The 23,555-nt window shown below is 51.5% G+C and overlaps 1 protein-coding gene across 4 annotated transcripts in view; it reads right to left on the bottom strand.

The window, feature by feature from the left end:
• Positions 1–23,555, bottom strand: part of SEPTIN9 (septin 9) — a 264,222-nt gene that overhangs the window by 56,553 nt on the left and 184,114 nt on the right. Inside the window, exon 1 of one of the 4 annotated variants that reach the window (XM_075903553.1) lies at positions 4,795–5,020. The exons of the other annotated variants lie outside the window; for them this stretch is intronic. The gene's annotated coding sequence lies outside the window, so the exon portion shown is untranslated. Of the gene's footprint in view, positions 1–4,794; positions 5,021–23,555 lie in introns of those variants that run through there. 4 annotated transcript variants of the gene reach the window in all.

Raw genomic sequence — 23,555 nt, 5'->3', positions numbered from 1 at the left:
CATATTAATAGAATGTAAAAGAGAAAGGAGGGTGAGCCCCGAGCAGGAGTTCCCAGACTGCAGCAGTTTAACCACATCACAAGAAATCCCCTGGCCACCTCCCTTCCTGCTGTCAATCAAATCACAGCCCTGAGGCAATGACAGCAATTGCTTATTATGCACAAAATGCATAAGTGGAAAGGAATGAATATATATTTTAGCAGGAGGAGCAAGGGCCATATGACCAACCAGCTCAGAACTGACCATAGTTTGAAAACCACTGTTGTAAAGTCACAGAGGCCAGGGAATTCAACAACTCAGTGAGAGCCAGCAAGTGCCTTCATCTCTTTCTATCAACAGGATGGCAAAAGCAGGTAGTGATTTCAGTGGGGCACCTATTATTGCTCTATAGGGTCCTTAACTATCCTCACCATAGCAACCCCCCAGAAAGAAACTTCCTAAGCTGCAATCCCGTAGAGCCCTGATGCATTGGGAGAAAGGTGGGCCTTGCTCACAGACCTCACCGTTCTCAGGGCATGAGGAAGACCACGTCAAGGGTGTGGTGAAGATGGACTTTCATTTCCATCTCTTGAGCGCGTTGAGACTTTCCAGCAGAGACCAAGACACAAGCTATGGCCCAATTAGAGCTGAGGACGAGGGAAAAGACATGCACTGAGTGGGGGATTTGTGATAATGATCCTTTGCATTTCTCTAACAACTGACACCTGAGCCTCCCTCAGTGCTTTACACACATCACGGAGCAGCAGGAGCCATAATTAAGGCTGAAACCAACTTCCTGCTAAAAACCTGATTTTCAAGCCCTGCCAGCAATTGCCCAATTTCCCTCTAAAAGAATCCAATTGCCTTGAAAATTTCACATGCCACATTTTAGCCCAGGGTAGAATTGGAGGGACTGTTATCTGTTTCCATTGAAATACACTGTCAACATTAACTCTTTCAATAGAGTTAATTCTTCTGACTTACTTAACCCTCTATATGCACTCCTGGGAGGAAGCATTAATCCTCTCAGAGATCCCTTACATGAGGTGCAGAGCAGTTAAATGACCTGCCTGAGGCCAACAAGGCACTGGCAGTGTCAGGAATGAAACACAGTCCTGACTCTCACTTGCTCAAACTACTCAGAACAGGCAGCACTGTAAGTCTAGGACAGTGGTTCTCAATGTGTGGTCCGCGGAGCACTAGTGATCCACAACCATCTTTCAGGTGGGCCGTGGGCTCAGGCATGCCCCCGCCCTGCAGCAGGGAGCCTTGCTGATTCTCTAGCCCTGTGCCCCCGCCCCCATGGGCTGGATCTGGTTTGCAGGGGGAAAGCAACTCCACATGCTGCTTTCTCCTACTCCCTCCTCCCCACCCCTGCTGGGATGAACTCAGAATCAACACAGCAATGTCGGGTGCTGCCTGGGAGTGGTGGGGGAAACAAAGCCAGGTAAACACCCCCCACACCAGTATTTCCCTCCTGCACCTCCTTCCTACTGAAACCTCACACACCCCATCCCCTCCCTTCTTCTCAGACCCTGCTCCCCCACCCTCTTCTGCACCCACTTGATCATCACAGTCCATGGAAATGTCTGTTGAGTGGGGTGGGCCACAGGCCAGTTTGAGAATCTAGGACATTGTGGTGACCCGAGGGAGGCTTGGACAACACTTGTGAGAGATGCCGAATCCAGAGACCTCTTTCCCCCAGGACACCTCACCTGTGGGTGGCCTAGATTCCTGGCTCAGTATGCGATGGCTCTTCCACAGGCTGCCAATGGGCAAGTCTACAGGGGAGCCAGCTTAAAAGCCTGGGACACCCTGTGGACAGGGGCTGCTGAACCAGGACTGAGTAAGCCCGGCTCAGCCTCAGCTCGTGCCAGGTCTGAGACCCACCCCCCCTGCAGTTCTGCAATTTACATGTAGTACGAGCCAGGCTGCCTGCCCACCCGGCTCTTACTATATTTAAACTGCAGAGCCACAGCAGGGGTAGCTTCTGGACCCAGCGTGAGCCAAGACTGAGCACCTTTCCTTATCGATTAATCATATAGTCAATACAAATTCTATGGACTACGCAATTAGCGAAATACCAGCTTCTGAACATCCCTACTGCAGATTAGGGATGTAATGAGTGATGGTCAACTACTCACATTTCCTCCCTGTCCACGGCCTCTGGATCAGAGGCAGCAGCCAGGGATGGGGGGGGGGGGGGGGGAGCAGGAGCCCATAGTGGGGAGAGCTGGCTTAAAAGCCAGTTCCCCCCAGCACCCTCTCCACAGTGCCACCTGCCCACCCCGTGCTGCTGCCTCTATCAGAGGCAGCAGCATGGGGGTGGGAGGCAGGGGAGGCTGCCATGAAGTCCAGCTCAAATTGTAGCGACTACATAATTAGCTAATTACCTGCCTTAACATCCTCACTACAGATGTCTATGAGCTATGGATATGCATGCTCCTGACAAGTCCCTGGCCCTGCACTTGGCATGCTCCCTACCCTGGGGACTGTGAGGGGTGCAATGCAGGATTACTGTTCCAACTCCAATGAAGGTGTGGCACACTGTTCTGAGTGTAAGATGAACTCATGATATAATAAAATAAAAATAATACTGATATGTAGCACTTTGTCAGTAGATCTGAAAACACCTTACAAAAGACATTATCCCCATTTTATACATGAGGAAACTAAGGCACAGAGCGGGCATGTGACTTAGCCAAGGTCACAGAGCCGGTCAGTGGCAGAACTGGGACTAGCACCTATGCCTCTTGAGTCTCAGTCTAGTAACTGTCCACTAGGGCACATTGTTCCAACAGAAAGCATGAAAGAGTGGAGAACATGTATCAGATGCTCTTCACAGCAGGGTCAGGGCTAGCCCTTTACAATTATACTCATGGATATAGGCTTTAACATTTTGGAGGGAAACTGTAAAGCAGCAGAGTGCTAGAAATAGGAAGGGGTTGAGCAAAGAGCCAGATCTGGTCTCCTAAAAGCACAAGACCCATATGGTCACGTACGTAGCCACTGAAAGCAGCTCCTGTGTGTGCTTGTGCATGCAAATCTTTCATCACAAGATCCATGCTCATGCATGAGAGCATAATCCAACCCAGACTCCATATTTTAATATGCAAGGCTTCCGAACTGGAGAAATGAAATCCCTGGAATGGTAGATTAGTTATATAGCCAGTTTTAAAATGCTGGGGCAGTGGTACCCTACTCCTGGCCCTACAGATGGCCTGCTTTATCTGATCCATATGACATCTATGCCAGTCCCATGGTGGGGAACTGAAATAAAAGTAGTGCTCATTAAGCCAATTGGTTTGAACCAGAAACAGCCGTGGACCTGAACACAGAAACTGGTTTCCTTTCTCAATTCTCTGCCTTAATGACATAAATGCATCCTGCGAACTATGGTGATGGTCATTATGGAAAAACCTGGAAACAATCTCACTCCGCCAGTAACAATGGCGCAGTTACATACTCAGCTGCTTGCTCAGCCCCTGGCTGCTGCTTCTGATGGAAAAGAAAGCATTTTTCATCAAGAGTAAAGAAGAACTTAGCGGATGCTCATGGCACTATATAGATCAGGCCAGATTCATCCCAGATGCTACTTTGCTGCCTAAAGTGGAGCTCTCCAAGGGATGAATCTGACCCCCTTTAAAAGGAAAAGTCTAAACTTTCTGGAACAAAGCTGATTTCCCAACAAGGATGCAAGCTTCAAGTGGTGCAACCACAATGTAGCGGAGGGAGCACAGCCACCTTAAGGATCTGTGTTCAGTCTGTTTGAATTTAAAAGTGCCAGGCAACAATGAGTCATTTGGGGATACCAGGCCTGGAAGCACAGAGTGCATTTCCTGTAAACAAGTCCTTTCATTTCAGGGCAACGGCTCCAGGGCTGGATCTGTACCTGCCCAAGGACCCCACATGCTAGTACTTGTCTTTCTGAAAAGTCTCAGGAAAAGCATTTACTCAGTAAGACTCTGGTTTTCCCATAGAACACAGTTTCCCAGTCTTCAATGATTTTACCTTAATCAGCTGTCCCCAGTGATAACTGATTAAATCAAGAGCTCCCATTCAGTTGCAAAGAAACCATCTGACCCTCCCCCACCTACTCGAGCTTCCTGCAGCCCTGAAAGTTTTCATCGTTAAAAGGCTTGTAAAAGGAAACACACCAGCAGAAACACTGAAACCGACACTTGAGAACAGTGTGAAGAGAAATAGTCGTTTGAGCTTAAAGCGAAACAAACTGCCTTGGGCTGCCACACCCCCTCCCTTCAGGGGCTCACAGGAAAACCCAGCCACTTGCTCTACACTTTCAAACCAGATTGTTAGATAAAAGCAAGAGGAAAGTAATAGTGAAGTCTCATGCCCTGTCTCAAGGAGAGCAAAGCAACCTCCTTCCCAGGCAAGGGCAAGACACGATGAGAGAGAAATAAACTAAAGCACTCGGCTCAGTTGGCCAAATATTTACAAAGAGAGAGCTGTGAAGCTTCGTTCTCCGGCGGAATGTGGTCAGAGCATGGAAACAGAATTCCCCATCCATGTCGCTCCCTCGTTGCAATGACTCAGCCTGGAGGCTGAAAGCTTTCAGCGGGGCTTAGCCGCTGCAACCTGCCCATCTCCAGAGGGGACAAGAGCTTGAAGGCTCCCTGCTCTGAACCTAGCACGTTTCCGTCCTCCCAAAGCAGCCCCCGATCTCAAGGACTGCATCCTCCCCGGCCCGGCCCGCCCGGCCCGGCCCGGCCCTGGCAGGGGGAGCGGGGGCAGGCGAGCCCGGGCAGCGCGCGGCGGGGCAGGGGCAGAGGAACAAAGGGGAATGAGAACACTCACCCGGGCAGTGCAAAGTCTCCTCTCCTGGCTAGGCGAGCAGCGCGAGGGCCCGCCCCTGCAGGGTCACATGGCTCAGAGCTCGCAGCGATCAAAGGGGCTTTGTCCCCGAGGAAGCAGCACCCAGCGCGGGGCGGGGGACGGGGCCAGCTCGACAGAGCCGATTGCACGGACACGGGCTGGGCCAGGAACCCCGCAGAGGGGAAGCGCCGGGGCTCGGCCCCGCCCCCCGGGGAGCTGTCCGGCCGGGCGATCCCAGAGCGCGTTTGTCCCCCAGCGCACGGGCCAACTGCGCTTCGCAGCAGCCCCTGCACTCAGCGGAGCAGGAGCATCCCCCGGGCCCCCCGCGGCCCGCCCCAGTGACGGGAGGTGCGCCAGGTCCGCAGAATGGTCACCAGTCTCCAAAACTCCTGCTGCCTCGCCCTGTGCTTGAGCCTCAAACCCCTCACCTCCGCCAGGCAGCAGGGGAGCTGGCCAGGCCCGTAAGGGATTACAATTGTGCTGACCAACACTTTGCATTGTGCATTTGCCCTCCCTGATTGAACTCCGAGTCCAGACCAATTATCTCTTCCCCCTGCTCTTCCTCCTGGTTCTGCTCCTGTCCACTACTCACAACTTGTCCCACAGCCCCAGCCCCACCACAGAGGAGACTCTGATATCTCCAGTGCAACACTGGGACTAGACCAAGGGGCCAATTCTATCTCCCCTTTCATGAACACGAGGGCCACACTGGCACAGAGCTGCAGGAGTTCTTCTATAGAGAGAGGGGCCATTATTTGTTGAGTCCTGCCCCCTCCATGCCCAGAGGAGGTCAATCCAGTAGGGCATCCCTGCTCATGTTCAGACAGAGCTGGAAGGAGCAGGGCAGCTGCTCACTTGTCTACATGAGGCACCACCCAACCCAGATCAACATGTGCAGGAGCAACTGGGGTGATTGCAGCCCAAGGAGTCCTTCTGCCCTGGCCTGTGCTGATTCCTCTATGCCCAGTCTAGCCCTTTGCGTGTGTCTAGACTGGCAAGATTTTGCGCAAAAGCAGCCGCTTTCTACTTGCCAGCTGTCTACACTGGCCGCTTGAATTTGCGCAAGAACACTGACTTTGTAATGTACAAAATGTACAAAATCAGTGCTTCTTGCACAAATACTTTCATGCTCCTGCTCGGGAAAAAGCCCTCTTGTGCAAGAATACTGGCGCAAGAGGGCCAGTGTAGACAGGGAAGAATTGTTTTGCGCAAAAAAGCCCCGATGGCTAAAATGGCGATCGGGGCTTTCTTGCACAAAATTGCATCTAGACTGGCCACGGATGCTTTTGCGCAAAAGCACTTGCCAATCTAGACGCTCTTTTGCGGAAATACTTTTAACAGGAAAACTTTTCCATTAAAAGTATTTCTGCAAAATCATGCCAGTCTAGACGTAGCCCTTGTGTTTGGAGCAGGATGGAGGCATTTGCTGGGAGGCCAAAGGAACTGGTGGGCTGGGAGAGCCCCAGCCCTCAATCCAATTCAGCTAAGGAAAAACAAATAGCAAACATAGCCAGGACAATCTATTAAACAAGGTAGATGAGCAGAGGATAATTCTATGAACCACTTGCTTGGGAAATAAATACACAAGACAAGGAACTTCAGCGGATTTGAGCTAGTAAAGCCATAAACGCACTGGGCCCAACTTGCAGTTTACCTTGGTTTTTCCACCTGTGCAAGGTAGGTGCAAAGGGATACATATCGGCTTTCTATGGGTGCCATTGGTGACACAAGGAGCAAAGCAGTAGCGCAACAAGCCCATCGCTAATCAGGACTGGAAGAATACCTGGGAACTCCCGGAGAATGTGCACGAGTGAACAGGAGACCCTGTCATCTTTTTTCAAGTGCCTAATAGCTACTGTGCTGGTGCTATGTGAACAATTTGGGACATGGGATGGCAGACATTCTTTACCCACCCTCTTCTAAAGACCCCAGTCTCTGGCTCCGCCCCAAATCACATAGTTTATCATAATACAGAGACCTACGTTGCAAAAGAACACAGTGACTTCACCTAAAACTACTCCTTTTCTTGTGCTTTTGTACTAACTCCTCTTCATCCAAATTAGGGATATAAAATCCCATTTAACAGGTTAACATGTTTAATTGGTTAATCAATTAAATGGGTGCAGACAGGGGAGGGGTGCGGCTCCAGCCCTGCTGTGCTAGAGGACCCCCCCCCATCCCCGCCAGCCAAGGCTGGGCTGGAGCAGCCCCCTCCCCCCCCCCCACACACACACCACAGACAGGGGTTACTCCAGCCCGGCAAGAGCAGCCCCTGCCTGCAGGGCACCCAGGTTCCCCACAGACAGAGGCTGCTTCACTGGAACAGCCCCTGCCTGCAGGACACTGGAGCAGCCCCCATCCACAGTGGTTCCCCCATGGGGCTGGAGCAGTCCACAGCCCCCACTGGTTAACCAGAACCCATAAGCATCAGCTGTTAAGGGTGATGCTAACCCGTTAATCTTTCAGCCCCCTAGTCGAAATGGCCCATTGGTGCAGGATCAATCAGCACTGATGGATGCAAATCTCAATAAATCAGACGGGAGGTAACACGCCTTTTGCCAGGCTTTCACTGCTGCTCCTGGTCTGTACATTTGCAAGCTGAATGTATCTTGCCCTCTGGCAGTACATCTACTCCCAACTCCCACCCCTGACAAACGTTCAATGTGTCCAGGTCAGGACATATCCATGGGTTTGCACGTAGAGTTAGAGCCTCTCCAGGTTGCCAGCTACAGTCTGTCTTCTCCATCCTTTGCCTGGCATTTGCTTCACATTGAGGTGAGAAATCTCTTACATGCAGTGAAGAGCACAATGAGGTATGGTTGGGGGAAGCTGGCCTTGGAACTACTTCACTCAGGAACAAGCTCAAAGACAGACACAAAAGATAAAAAAGATCCCCCTTACCTCCTTTTGGGGGGCAGGTTCTCACAGCTAAAGCTGTGGGGTGAGGAGTGGAGAAAATCCTTCTGATGCCACCTCTTCCTAGCCCTAAGCAGGGGCCAGGCATGTAATGTCAGTCCCTAGTACTCCACTGGGGCAGAGTTCACCCTACCCTAACCCATCCCTTTAAACAGCCCGTAGGACACTCAAGCCCATCCTACAATGGGACAAAGGGTGTCCACTTCCTGACCATACCTCTCATATAGCTTCTTCCTACATCCAACAACTGACAAAGCAGAGCACCTTATCCGGGGGGAGATTTGGGAGACCAGGCTGCTGCCATAGCGGCCTTTGTACAGACATTTCAGTTATCCACAATCAAAATTGCTATAGAACTATGCCTCCCAGTGGAATATGTGCAACAGCAATTCTGATGCAACTGGCAAGGGGGATCTGTGGTTGAAGTCTGACTTTTCAGGCCATACATGGGAGTGTGAGCTGAACAGTCTTGGACAAAACCAGGATACTGGATTAGAAGTCAGGATCATCAGAGCCAGCTCCTAGAGTGTTAGGCAGAGGAGGGTTATCACACATGTAATACACATCCATGAGCCTGGGAGGTGGCATGTCAATGCTTTGCTCCACTGCGAGCCCTAGAATAAGTGACCATTATTTGTCAGCCCAGAACTCCCCAGCTTCCAGGGTTGCCTCCAGAATGTCCCTTCCCAGCCCACAGACAAGAGCCAGTCTGAAGAACGGGTCATTTCTCTGTCTGGCCCAACCTGCCACAGAAAACCTGGGTCTCAAAGAGAAGCAGACTGAAGGCAGGCATTCTGCACCCAGCAGAGGATTTGCCATGGCACTAGTGGCTCTGTGGGGCCGGGCCCAAGTTCAGAAGGGGCCTCAATGACTTCTACCTCTCTCACTGCACTGTGGGAGCCTGCCGCAGAGCAGCATGGACGCAAGGAAGCCAAGATACCCTGGGAGCAATAGTTCCATGGTAAGTTCCCTGCCTGTAGAGCTAGCCTTGGAGCACGGAAGGGACTACGTTTTTCAATATTCCCTGGGCAGCTGGCAACAGGAAAGGAGGAGGAGTGAGAGGGGAAGCAGGAGAACTTGCTGCTAGAAGGTGGTGGCACTGCTGAATGGGGAATGTGTACTGCACAGGGAGCAGAAGATGGCATTGGCCCAGATCTCATTCGCAGAAGCCTTTCCCGGACTGGATTAGAGATGCTACCCCCAAAGAAGGAAATGGGTGGACTGAGTGGACAATGCACTTCTATCTGACACCTAGCAAGGGTGCTATGGACCACGAGGAGAACTTTAAATGATAAGCAAGGGAAGGAGGGCTCTACTAGACAGCCTGGGCAGCTTTAGGTACATGTAGACACACGGGAAGATTTAACTCAATATCCACTTCTGAGCCATGGGAACAGAAATTTGCTTTTCCTTTCCAAATTTGTCTAATGTTCAGGAATGAAATCAAGCACCTGCCTTCTAGCTTTGAACACTCTCAACTTCAGCAGTGCTCAAGTTCAATTTAGGCAGCTGTTACGTCATTTCTCCCACGTCAAATACTGATCCACCGCAATTTCCAGTAGAAAAAGTAGGATAAAATTGAGCAACAAATGCTGGCATCTTCCCAGTACTAACTTGGTCTGGAATTATTATTTTAAACAGCAATTATCTTTTTCTTAAAGTTTTCTTTGTTTAAAAAGAAGACAGTAATACTACTTTGACAAAATCTCTAGAAAAATGAAGAACGGAACAAAAGAACAACAAAGGTATCTCAGCTTTTTCTCACCGTGTGGGATAAACTTACAATATGGCTCCAGATATCGTCCAATCACACAAACTGGAAATTGTTCCACTTGATTTCACTTCTGTAACAGCAGGAACAGTCCTGTGCACATCCAAAATTCCTACTGAATTCAGAAGGGCCTTCCTCTTGTAACCATATTACCTGATAGTTTCAGCCCTTATAAGCTAAACAGCTTTATATTTAGTAATTGGGTGGGAGGTCTATGAGAAAAACTTACAGTGCTGATTATTCACTAGGGAAGGTGAGATCTTTCTGCTACAATAAATGAGTGCAGTGTAGAATGCACATTGCTCCTAGAGCCCAGAGTGGGGTCCTTTGCTTCTGTATACACAGCCCATTACAGACAATGAAAACTCTCACTGCAGCAGGCTTTGGGCAGAACTGGTTATACAGGTGTAGGGTCCCAGTCCCATGGCAGAAGAAGGCGGTGTGAGCTTGTTGAACAGCTGCTGCTCAGGGATGGAAATCTCCTAGTGCCCCAGCCTCCAAAGTCATTCCGGCTGTGTGCTAGCTGAGGGGTGTGTGGGAACAGCCTCCAAAGTCATTCCGGCTGTGTGCTAGCTGAGGGGTGTGTGGGAACAGCCTCCAAAGTCATTCCGGCTGTGTGCTAGCTGAGGGGTGCGTGGGAATTGGGGGCCCCTGCTGCAGGAGATGGGCATCTCAGGTACTTAAAGCCATGGCCGCCCTAGAGGGAAGCACCAAACTGCAGAGTGTGAAGCTGTCTAGGGCCACTGCTGAGGATTTAGTCCCAAGTGCTGCCATTGCAAGCTTCAAGCAGGCTCAGCCTTGGAATTGCTGCCTCACCCATGGCAGGCAGCTGCAGCTGTCTGAGGCTGGCCTCTGGCAACTGCCACCATGGCTGTAATCAGAGGAGCTGCAGGTGGCTCTGTGATGACTGGGGCCACGAAGCTAGGAGCAGGTACAGAAACTAGAGTTAGTGTCAAGGAACAATCACCAGCAGGGAAAGAATGTCAAGGGGAGCAAGGAAAGAAGAAGCAAGTCAGGCTTGCAGGGGGAGAATGACCCCAGCTAGCTGGGGAGCATGTCCAAGGTAGAAGGAAACAAGCATGGGGAGAGGCAGTGGTGACCGGGCAGTGGATGAGCATGTCGATGGGAGCAGAGGGAGAAGGCCGGTGATTTCAGGTTCCCAGGGGCTAAATGCTCACTTTGGGGAAGTGGTGTTTGCAAGTGGCTTGCTCACGTGGCAGGATGGGCGCTGGGGGAGGGATGTGTCAGAACTGGTCAGGTAGTCGCTGGCAGAAGAACTTTACTGAGCTCAGAGCAGGGCCATAGAGTGGTACTGGAGACATGGCTATAGAATATCTGGATGAGGGAGATAAATCTGTGGGGAGTTTCCCCTGATCGCTATGAAGTTTCTGCTCACTGTGGACACTGGTAAATCCACATGGGTGTACAGCTCAATGAGAAAAACCAGGTCTGAGGCAGCTGTGTACAGCAGTGCATACTGTCATGCAGAGGTGTGTGATCAAAATGAAAAATGCCTCAAACTCAGTACTAGGCATACCGTACCACTGCCATACCACACCCACGCTCGGGAGGGGCCGATAATGCCTACACGGGGGGCCCACAAATATGCTTGGCAGCGGTCCCACAAAATGTTAAACTGGGCCTGTCTGCACTCTCCTCCTGAAAACGGTCACTCTCAAAATGACCTATTCTTAAACCCACCCAGGTGCTGGGGTGGTTTTGCCTTTCCAGTGGGTTTGGTCTAGAACAAACGGGGGTTATGTTAGGGTAACCACTAACCATAGCAAGCAAACAAGCATCAACAGCTTCCCACTTACTGAAAAGAACTCAGGCTCTGCCAAAGGAGCATTTTCCTGTGCTGATGCCTCAATCACACCCTTGGTATTTTTCTCCTTCTATCCCTCCCCCTAGCCAAAGCCACTTCTGCACTCCCCCCACCCCCACTTCCACTCCCCCTCCCCCACCTTCCAGCTTCCTTTATACTCCCATCTCATCTCTGCACAGCCACAAAACCCCGAGAAGCTTCCTCCCTGTTCCTTATACCCTGAGGTGAGGGGAAGAGAGAGGTCAGGCAGAGAGATTTACCTTAGCCAAGGATTAAGAATGAGCCCTGGCTAGTGCCCAGAGAAGCTCCTGGATGATTGGGAGACAGATGTTAATCACATCTACTGTACAACTGATTGGAAATTTTTCATAATTTTTTAAAATGAAAGATGATACTTGTCAAAATCAAAATGTTTTTAAAGGGGTGATTCTGACATATAGCTTTAAACAAATGAAACAATGCATTTTGATAATGTCAAAACATCCCAGTTCAACATTTCTGGAATGAAACGTTATGATTTTTCACTTCAAAACACTAGTTGAACAAAAATTCGTTTTTCGAATATTAAAAAGTTTTACATCGTTTGGGTCAAATGGGTCAAAATCAAAATATTTTCATCAACCCAAAACCTTTTCTTTCTTCCCCAAATAGCTGCAGTAAATGTCAAAGGTTTGGTTTCTGTTCGGTTTCAGAAGTGAAAGAAATGTGGACTTATGGAATTTTCCATGAAAAAGAAAATCCAGTTCCCACCCAGCTCAAATCGACAGCTTCTAGAGCTTCTACACCTTGGCCAACATCCCCTTTTCAGAAGTGCTCACACAATTCACCTAGCTGGAGCTGCATATTTTGCATCTATTTTCTCCACTAGTGTACACCTGGCCTTAGTTTGTTTAAGATAGTTGTGTAGACCAGAGCCCCTCAGCCAGTTAGAATAGCGGGATGTAGCTTGTGACATAACTGGAGCTCTGTTTCTCAAATACACACTCTAACTGGCTGTTGGGTAGTGCTTTGCATAATCAGTCTCAAATTAGTTATCAGTAACCCTTAGATAATTATCCAAATTCCTGTACTCCCATTAGTCATTGCCCTCACATCTCCCAACCACATGCCCACCTCAACCTCTGGGCCCCTGCCCCACTCTGTCACTGATACTAACTGCAAGATAACCAGAAAAGGAATTACTTGTAATTGAACTGAGAGAAGGGGGGGGGGGGGGGGATTCACACTGCTAGGAAGAGGGTGGGGAAGATAGAGGAAACAGGGATTTGACATGGAGAAGGTCCTTCCAGTCCTACACTTCTATGATACAATGGTGACAAAACAGGTGAAAGGTCAAAAAGTGAGGTTTCCATCCATATTTGGGATAGGTAGGTAGGTATATGGAGCAGGAGTTTGAGGACAGCAGCCAATCAGAACAGAGAGACTGACAGGAGCCAATCAGAGTGCAGGAGCAAGAGGAAGGACACGAACCCTGGAGAGGGTACCCAGGCTGGGAAACATCCCTGCCTCTCTCCCGGGAGATCATCTAGTTCTTGCCGTGTAAACAGGAAGCAGCCTCGGGTTATCATTTAAATCTCTTTCTGTTTTCACAGAAAAGCGTCTCATGCTGGTAGCCCTATCGCTGATCTCCCTGAAGGGCTGAGAGGTCTGTCTGCATAACCCTCCAAGCCTGGTCCTCTCCCTCTACCCCAAAAGGCATCCATTCTCTCCCAACGGTCCAAGTTATTTCGCAAATCATTTAACTTGTGATTCAAGCCAGTTTGTAACCCAACCCTCCCAAAGTACTAAACTTGCTCCATCAAGGTTTAGCTTCACTCTCCTGCGACTCCTCACTTCTATAGTAAACAGCTTTAGCCCTGGGACTCCAGTTGCCTCAAAGTCCACCAGGACTTCCTGTTCCTCTGTCTTGCTGGGGTTCATCTCTGTAGCAGACGTTCGTTCACAGCACCAGGCACGCCAGGGGTGGTGCTGACAGGACTGGAGCACTGCACCTTTTATGTGCCACATCCTATACTGGGCCGAAAGCGAAACTGTCAGGGCTCCTTCGTGTGCCATCTTCTGGATGTGGTGTGAAACACTATCCCTGAGCTCTTCTAGTACAGAAACCAGGAGCAGTCAGTACAGTTCATCTTTGGGAGAGAGGGGCCCTGGCTCTTATCCTGCACCCCAAGCCAGCCCAGACTGCCCCACTCCCAGCAGCCCGGTCTCAGCCCTCCAGCCAGGCCTCTCCTCAGGCCTTTGCCCTGCTTCCTAGGCAAAAGGTGTCACCTGGTTGCACCCCTCGCCCCCAGGTTCAAGTCACGAAGGGCAACAGCCATTGTGTACATGGAACCTGCTATCATACCTGAAATTCCCCTCACCACGTAGATATTGGTGCAGTTCCCAGAGAAACTGAGGCACACACAGAGGGTTACCACAGGACAAGAGAACTCACATGCAACATAACGAGGTGAATAAACTCCCCAATTTGTCACAACCACAATGAGAACTGGAGCAAGCCCCTTGTTGCCCAAGTGCTCTGGAATCTTTCAAGACTGAGAGACATTACATACACCCTTCACACCCCTGACGAATTAGTCTCCTTGTTTATCTTCATTTCACATTCACAGCCTAAGTGCCTGGCTCATACCAGTCCTCAGCTTGGATAGTGACTGGAGCTTCCCTGCCTAGCTCTACTTTCCAGCTTAGCAATGCTGTGGCCTTCTCTAAGCCCTCAGGCCCTGAACTAGAAACGCACTTATAGATGTGAGCACTGTTGTACCACTGCCTTCAACAGAACCTCTTAAATTTACACACATTCTTACGTGCTTTCTTGAATCTGGGCCATAATGAACAAAGCAACGTAAGTACTGATTTCAAAAGCTACAGAGAATCAGAAAAGATGTGTATTCAGCAGAGTCATAGTTACATGTGACCCAAAAAGCTTCTCCTGTGGGTTTGGTACACTTCCGCTCTCTCTCTCTCACACGGTTTCCTCTTGCTTTGAGCCCCTCTGCTCCAGCACCACAGGTAGCAGCAGAGCAGACCATGCACAGGTTCCTCAGCTAACAAACACTCCAGTTCTGAGCAGATGGTTCTAGTGCAAAACCAACATAAAACTGTGGAAAAAAACAACCAATGGTCTGGTAGCACGTTATAGACTAACAAAACATGTAGGTATCATGAACTTTCGTGGCCACAGCCCACTTCTTCAGATGACCTGAGTTCAGTTTTCCTTTCCCTTTTCCCTTCTTTTCCGTGTGTCTATTCACCACAGGGAGATTGGGGGTAAGGTCTGGGCCGTTCTCATTTTCATACTGGATCACCACTAGGGATGAAAAATCCTGTTTAATTAGTGAACCAGTTAAACCTTATGTTTAAACGGTTAACTGAATAAACGGGGGTGGGTGAAAGGGGCTGCTCCGGCTAGGCTGCAGCACCCATGCCGCACCTGGAACAGCCCACCATGGATGGGAGCTGCTCCAGCTGGGCTGGAGCGTCCCGTTCGGATCACTGTGGGGTGCGCTGGCTGGACTGGAGCAGCCCGTTGCCTGTGGTGGGTGAGAGGCTGCTCCAGCCCCTGCCGTTTATCCATAACCAGTAAGCATCACCAGGTAAGGGTGATGCTTACCGGTTAACCAGTTAACCATTCACAGATAGATCTAGTTGACGTCTAGTTGGTTAACCATTCACATCCTTAATCACCACCCATCCTTATTTGAAATTGAGGGGCAGTCGGACAGAGGAGGGATGGGCAAATTCAAAGCCGTAAAATGTACTCACTGCTGAAGAGAACATATCCCTTCCACCCCGACTGCCACTCCCAATCAAGTTGTAGGCAAAGTACCCCATATTTTGGAAACACCACACCTGTTAGGCCCCCTGAAAATGACATTAACAGGCATTGCTCTCCAGGTCCATCAATCCATTCCTCCTATCTATCTAATACAATACTCTGGCCCCCACTACTATGGTTCTTAGCACCTCTCAGTCTCTGACAGCCATGCAGACAACAGCTGTGGAGGGCAGAGAAATGCTGGTGTCACATTGTTCAAGCAGGCAACAGAGGCCCAGACAGGCTAAGTGACCCAACCAAAGGCAGACAGGATGTCTGTGACAGAGCAGGGAACTTTTAAACCAAGGTCTCCCAAGTTCTGAGTTAGCACCCAGCCAATGGACACCCTTCCTCCCCATTCTAGTTCCAGTGTGCTACATTTACTTAGAACAAAACCAAATTCAGACTCATGTGCAAATATTCCTGGCACTGGCAGTGCTGTGTCCACATGTGCCCACTGAGGCCAGGGTGACAGAGAGAAGCACTTGCAGAGGAAACACAGGGCATCTTTCTTAAGCCTAGGTTCCACTGGGTTCCCGGTCTTTGGCTTGGGAGCCCAGTTGTGTTGACCCTGGCTGGCTTCCAGCAGAACAGACAAGGAGAGAGGCAAATGATGGTAAACTTTACCATGGGTTTGGGGGTGGGTGGAATGTTCTGATGGGGGAAACTGCAGAAGCCACATCTGCCACTCTATTTAGTGAAGGATGTGTTTGTTTCCTGCGGTGATTTGGTGATTTAAAGTTAATTTTGTGCCTGTGAATGCTGCTGGATAGACAGAAGAGCCCTGCGCATCAGAAGCAGCGTAGAGCAGAGCTGTACATACCAATTGTTAACCAGCAAGTGACTGGGAAGCCTACTGATAAATGGCTAGTTAGGAGTTATTGGACAGCTGCATATCTGGGAGAATACAGCCACCTGCAGCTTAAAGTCCTGCCCAACCTCCTTCTTAGGGAAGAGGAAACAGAGCTGAGATTGGGGGGTGAAATAAAACTCATGGACCAAAATATAAGAGCAGGACATTCTGACCTTCTTTGTCCCGGTGGGTCCTATTTTGAGGCTGAGGTTTATTTGCACCCGCTCCACTGCCATACTAGACCTACAATCTGTCACATCCATTAGCATCACTTTGCTGACAGCTGGAGCTCCCCCCACACAGCACAGGCCTCTCTGCCAGGACTGGGAGCCTTCTTTCGCCTGCAGAAGTCAGGGTCTCTCTGAACAAAAGCTGCAGGGGTAGGAGAAAAGCGAAGCGTCACCTCCTATTGTCTTAATTTACTAGGAGTAAAACAGGAACTGGATTGTGGTGCCCGTCATGGAATGGACTCTGCATGCAGCCTCTACTAAATTCCAACATCAACTGCCAGTACCTGAGAAGAGGAGGCACCTGCTGCAGATGGGAGGCAGAGCCTTGACTCCATGGGAAGGGAACCCTCCCAAGCATCCCACAGATAATGCAAGTGAGCACAGCTCTAGGCACTGGCTTTTCTAACACTTTCCTCACAAGAAAAACCCAGGCCACTCTTATCTGATATACAATCAGTCCCTTAACCTAGTAAGCAGCCTGATTCCCAGGTCTGATCTACAGCTAGATAGGGAGGAGCCTTTGGTTTGGTTTGCAGTATTGTAGCAGGCTCTTAAAGATCACAACCACTGTCAGTTTGGGGGTTTCAGATTGTTAGGATACAGTTTTTTTTTCTTTCAGCTGTAGCCAAAAGCAGAGCAGTTTCTGAATTCAGCATTTTAGTAGGAGGCCCAGAGTTTGTGGCACATCCACATCGGCCTCAGTCTGCTGGGAGACTTGGGTTTTGTTCTCTGTTCTGTCACAGACATCCTGTCTGCCTTGGGTGGGTCACTTAGCCTCTCAGTGCTTCTGTTCCCTGCCTGTACAATGGGACACAAGCCAGTGCCTTGGGTAGGATGGCCATCCATGGAAAGGCTGATGAGAAACAATCAACAGTGGTTTCAAGACCTGGATGTGGACCCAATAGTCAGGAGTGTCTGGACCAGGAATTCAGGTTGAGACATTTCTAGAAAAGAGAAATTAACGATAGGGACCATTTACATAGGACTCCCAAATCATGACTCAAAACTAACCAAGAACTTCTGCTACCCCAAAAAGCCAGCCTGCTCTGACTGAACATAGCACAAACTGCATTAAGTTAGTGCCAAATCACTGACATGCATCAGCCACACCTTACCAGGAAAAGGACTCTGTCCATACAGCATGCAGGACAATAAGCAGCTATGAAAAGCTATGAAAAGCCAGTGAGCAGGGAATACCCGCTCATAGATGGAACGGTTTGGATTAAATGCCATCCCAACAGTCCTTGACCCTTTATTGCCCTGATAAATCATTTACTTGGAAGCCTTTTTCCAAAATCCCCAAAGGTTCCCCCCACACTCACAATAAAACATGCTAATGAAAATTACACTTCATTCTTCCCTCCTTAGAATATGAGGTCCCTGGAGCAGGGAGCAGTTCTTTATCTGTGTTTGCATAGCACCAAGCAGAACCAGCTAATCCTGACTAGGGATGTTAGCAAGTAGTCGACTACTCGCTTCCCTCTCCACCGCTTGATGCCTCCGTGAGAGACAGCAAGTGGTAGGGGACAGGAGCTGGTGCTGGGGAGGAACTGGCTTAAAAGCTTCCCAGCGCTGTCTCCATGGTGCCACCTCCCCTCCTTCCCATGCCTCTATCAGAGGCAGTGGGGGGGATAGGTGAGGCTGAAGCAATACATGAGGCAGCGGGGGGAGGGGATATAGGTGAGGCAGTGAGGAGTTGGGCTTCTCCACAAACAGGGGCTCCTGCTACCAAGCAGCCCCTGTTCATGGCAGCCCAGACTGGGTGCGTGCAGGGGCTGCTCCAGTAGAAGCCCCTGGCCATGACCAGCCCTGGCTGCTGCAAAGAGGTTGGTGCTGGAGCAGCCTCTGTTCGCGGTGGACAGAGCTGGCCGGCGAGAATGGGCCACTGGACTCAGCATGAGTCAGGATGCTGGTCCAGGATGCTGCGCCTCTTTATTTTAAATGTAGTAAGAGCCTGGTGGCTGGGCTGCTCTGTCCCGACTCTAGCTGGCTCCTGGAGCTGCCCCCGCTGCGCCTCTGCACCTCAGTCCGTATCGATTAATTATGCAGTCGATACAAATTGTATCATCTACATGATTAGTCAGATAACCACAATTTAACATCCCTAATCCTGACTACAGCAAGGGCAGTTAAGGTGCCCAATTCACTGACATTCCGTGGGGGACTGAGTGCTTCTCCCCAGGTTTGCTTTGGAAAACCTCTTCCTCTATTATTATTAGACTCTTACTAGCAGGTTACAGACTAGTGCAGCGTTTCCCAAACTGTGGGCCGCGGACCGGTACCGGGCTGTGGGAAAAAAATACCGGGCCTCAGCATGCCTGGTGGCTGCCAGCAGGGCTGGCCTCAGGCCGATTCGGGCCCCGTCCCCCTGAACCTGGAAGTGCCGGCGAGTTACAGAGCCGGGGCCCTGATCCACCGATATGTGAAGCTGGATCTCTCCCCCGGCTCTGCCTGACCCTGGCCCCCCTGCGCGTCCTCCCACCCCGCCCTCAGAGCGTCCCCGCCGTGTGCGGCTCCTCCTCACCGCCTGCTGCTGCCCATGCACGGCGTTGCACATGGGCAGGGAGGACGCCCGGGCGTGATGTGAGGCCACGGCCCTGGATTTTAAAACTCTTCGGGGGCACGTGGCGGGGACACGCTGGCTCCAGGTTCGGCCTCCGGGGCCTGAGCGTGGCCTCCGGCCCCGCAACATGGGCAGAAGGACACGGGCTTGGGCGGCGGCGGCGGGGAGGCGAGGCGAGGCGCGGCAGCGGCAGGGGAAGGCACCAAGGGACAGGGTGCAGGAGAGAGAGAGACAAATGCCAGGGGGCCAAGTGCAGACAATGAGGGAAACAGCAGGAGGGGAGGTGTCAGTGGGAGGGGGGACAGGGAGATGCTGGGAGAGGAGAGGAGAGGAGAGGGGAAGGGCACTGGGGGCTGGAGGAGGAGGTGCTGGGAGAAGGCTTGAAAGAAGGAGTGGGCACAAGGAAGGCCAGGATGGAGCAAGTTATGTGTGAGGGCACAGAGGGGCAGGAGGGGAATGGGGCAGAGAGTGGTGAGGGGGTGGGTATTAGGGAAAAAGGGGGCAGGGGCAGTAAGGGAAGGGGGAGGCACCAGGAGGGCTAAGGGCAGGTGCAGCAGCCAGGAGATTCTAGGGGGGGGAGGAGGGGAGAGCTGGCCACCGGAAGCAGCACTGGCCGGGGGAATTGGGGCAGACTGGGGAGATTGGGGGGCCGGTGGAAGCAGGGCTGCCGGGGGGTGTGAGGTTGGGGGCAGGGAGCTGGCAGGGGAAGATCTGGGCGGAGTGGGAGAAGCGGCTGCTGGAAGGAGGGCTGGACACGGGCAGCAGGGCTGGCCAAGGGAGATTGGGAGGAGAAGCGGGGGAGAACTGGCTGCCCGGGAGGGGGTTGGGGGAAGTGGGGCTGGCCAGAGGCGCAGCAAGGGGAGCAGGGGGGAGGAATGAATCGTCCTGCAGGGAGTGGGACTGACCCGGCCATATATAGATCTTGGGGCGTTATCCCCGTTCCCCCTCCCCTCTGCAAAGCATGAGTTACTCTGGCCCGGGGATTCTATTGTCCTCCCCATACACATCCTCCCCTCGAGTAGTTGTGAACTATCTGGCTGGTAGACACACTCATACAGCCTGAGCACATTTACCAGCCAGGCAGCTCGAAACTACAAACTGATACAACTAGTAATAATACAACTTACCTACTGAGAAAATACCAGACATGTTATATGTCTGGTATTTTCTCAGTTTGTTTTTTATGTGTTTATATTTTTGGGCTGCAAAAAGCAGTACAGTGAACCCTCGTTTATCGCGGTAGATAGGTTCCAAACCCGACCGCGATAGATGAAAATCCGCGAAGTAGAAGTAGGATCCTCAAAGCCTCGGGGGAAGCCGGCGGGGGGGCATCCCAGGCGCGCCTGGGCTGCTCCCCCGCCGGAGCCCCTCCGCGGCTTTCAAAGCCTCGGGGGAAGCCGGCGGGGGGGCATCCCAGGCGCGCCTGGGCTGCTCCCCCGCCGGAGCCCCTCCGCGGCTTTCAAAGCCTCCGGGGAAGCCGGCGGGGGGGCATCCCAGGCGCGCCTGGGCTGCTCCCCCGCCGGAGCCCCTCCGCGGCTTTCAAAGCCTCGGGGGAAGCCGGCGGGGGGGCATCCCAGGCGCGCCTGGGCTGCTCCCCCGCCGGAGCCCCTCCGCGGCTTTCAAAGCCTCCGGGGAAGCCGGCGGGGGGGCATCCCAGGCGCGCCTGGGCTGCTCCCCCGCCGGAGCCCCTCCGCGGCTTTCAAAGCCTCCGGGGAAGCCGGCGGGGGGGCATCCCAGGCGCGCCTGGGCTGCTCCCCCGCCGGAGCCCCTCCGCGGCTTTCAAAGCCTCCGGGGAAGCCGGCGGGGGGGCATCCCAGGCGCGCCTGGGCTGCTCCCCCGCCGGAGCCCCTCCGCGGCTTTCAAAGCCTCGGGGAAAGCCGCGGAGGGGCTCCGGCGGGGGAGCAGCCCAGGCGCGCCTGGGATGCCCCCCCGCCGGCTTCCCCGGAGGCTTTGAAAGCCGCGGAGGGGCTCCGGCGGGGGAGCAGCCCAGGCGCGCCTGGGATGCCCCCCCGCCGGCTTCCCCCGAGGCTTTGAAAGCCGCGGAGGGGCTCCGGCGGGGGAGCAGCCCAGGCGCGCCTGGGATGCCCCCCCGCCGGCTTCCCTGGAGGCTTTGAAAGCCGCGGAGGGGCTCCGGCGGGGGAGCAGCCCAGGCGCGCCTGGGATGCCCCCCCGCCGGCTTCCCCGGAGGCTTTTTAAAGTTTTGGTAACCGCTACTTCGCGGTTCGACCATCGCGGATTCACGTATATACATAATGTAATGAAAAAAGTCCGCGAAGTCGTGAATCCGCGATAGTCGAACCGCGAAGTAGCGAGGGTTCACTGTACTGCAAAAAAAGGGTTCCAACTAAAGTAAAAAGTTTGGGAAACCCTGGTCTACCCAGCTTTCTGTCTGTCTTACAGTCCATTTATCCAATCCATATTCCTTAACTTGCTGGCAAGAATATTGTGGGTGACCGTATCAAAAGCTTTGCTAAAGCTGGCACTAGGGTGTTTTGGGAGGACCAGAAACTTATTTGAATATTCATCATTGATTAATGAATATGAAAATGAACATTGCCAGTCCTACAAAAGTTCGTGAATGGATTTACTGGTCCCCGTGTCAAAAAGTTTGGGAACCGCTGGACTAGTGGAAGCTCTTCAGTAGTTGGAGCTAATTTTTAATCCCTCTCCATGTTGTGTGTTCTAAAGAGAGGGGGATTGAAATGCAGGTTGGAGGTCCCATAAGCAGAGTTGACTTTCTGGAATCACTCTCCATGTCCGGGTCCTTGCCCACTGCTCCGAAGGGCAGTGCAAAGCAGCAGTGCCCCAGCATAAGCACAGGATAAGGGTTCTGTGTGAGCGCTCACCCTTCTATCTGCAAACGAGAGACTGCCTCTTGCTTCCTGATTTGCAACAGTGCAGAGCAAAAAGGGGACAGGGACAAATGACGCAGCAGTGTTGCCAACTCAAGATTTTATTATGAGTCTCATGATATTTGGTGTTTTTCTTAAAGTCTCAGCTCATAGATTCATCGTGTCACATGAGAATTTCAGCTTTAATTACTAAAAAGTAAATTTACATGTAACAAGCACACCCTGATATCTCAGAAACCAGTGAATACCCCCCCTCCACACACACACACACACACACACACACACACACACACAATATTTTTTTCAATCTTATGATTTCAAGTTTATGTAATTTTGCAGGAGCCTGACTTTTTGAGCAGGCATGTCTACAAACATAGGTTCAAGACAGGGCCTCAGGTTAGCTTCACATTGCCCTCTCAGGTCTTAATTCTGCTAGCAGTGCAGCAATGCTTTCCTAAATGCAGGATCTGGTCCTGTTGAATTTCTTGTCCGGCTCATAAGTTTTTACCAGGAGCTTCTCTGTAGCATTCTATAGCTATGCTGAGCAAGATTCACTGTCACACCAAGCCCAACCTGGGAGGGATGAATGCAAACTAAGCCTGGGAATAATCCTCCTGAAAAGTCCTTCCCTTCCATTTCTTGGATAGTCTGTTTTTAAGGCAGTGGTCAATGAGGGACTCCCACTTCCCTCAAAGATTGCAGAAGACTCACTGACTAGGAAGGAAACCCCTTCACTGTGGATTCACTTGAAGGCAGGCTTGGCAGGACTTCATCCTTGGCCACACTCCTGCAGCTCCCACAAAGGGCCCAATGCTGTAAACTGGCCCCTCCACGGAAGATCTGGTAGTGCATTTCAAGGAAAGAATAAACATCTTGTTCCGAAATATATCAGTGGCTAGCTCACTTTCTACTCACTGCAAACTCGACCAGCCGACTCACATTTCACAACCCCACCAGGGGCAGGAGACCTGTGGCCAGGTAGCGTATGGCGAGTTGGTTCACACAGCTCATAGCTGTTGTGTGGGATTCAACAGTCTGGGATATGGAGGTGATGGCGGGAAGCCAAACACTAAAGGACAAATAATCAATTCCATAGCAAAACACTTCCAAGTCCTCCTCACCTCTACACTTCAGCTCTGGCTGCTCACAGAAGGACCTCTCCCCCTGCAGGTAAGGTGTCTCTGGAAATTGCCCTCTTCCTGGGAAGGCCCAGAGCCTACTTTGGAGAAAGGCTGGGATGCATACCTGATTCACTCATTCCCAGAGGTCCTGTTTCCTGAAGGCATCGCTCTTCATCAGAGGCATGCATGGCAGGAAACACAACTATTGGCTTTGACTCAGTAGGGGTACGTCTAAACTACATGCCTCTGTCGCCAGAGGCATGTAGATCAGGCTACCGGACATAGGAAAATGAAGCAGCGATTTAAATAATCACCGCTTCGTTTAAATTTACATGGCTGCCACGCTGAGCCGACAAACAGCTGATCAGCTGTTTGTCGGCTCAGCGCGATAGTCTGGACGCGCGGGTGTCGACATCAAAGGTATTTGTCGACGACCCAGGTATGCCTCCTGGGATGAGGTTTATCTGGGTGGTCGACAAATACCTTTGATGTCGCCACCCGCGTGTCCAGACTATCGCGCTGAGCCGACAAACAGCTGATCAGCTGTTTGTCGGCTCAGCGTGGCAGCCATGTAAATTTAAATGAAGCGGCGATTATTTAAATCGCCGCTTCATTTTATGTCTGGTAGCCTAATCTACATGCCTCTGGCGACAGAGGCATGTAGTCTAGACGTACCCTAAGATTAGAGACAAGCACCCTTTTCTACCCCCATCAGTATGTGCATAACGTGAACTTCAGCATTGGTTTCAGAAGGAGTTAGCAGCCCCCTGGACAGGCATGCAGAGAGGGCCAGATTCT

The sequence above is a fragment of the Pelodiscus sinensis genome, chromosome 20 (assembly GCF_049634645.1).
Source record: "Pelodiscus sinensis isolate JC-2024 chromosome 20, ASM4963464v1, whole genome shotgun sequence".
In the NCBI taxonomy this organism is placed as follows: domain Eukaryota; kingdom Metazoa; phylum Chordata; order Testudines; family Trionychidae; genus Pelodiscus; species Pelodiscus sinensis.
The sequence above is the reverse complement of the archived record's forward strand: the minus strand, read 5'-3'. Positions and strand labels throughout refer to the sequence as shown.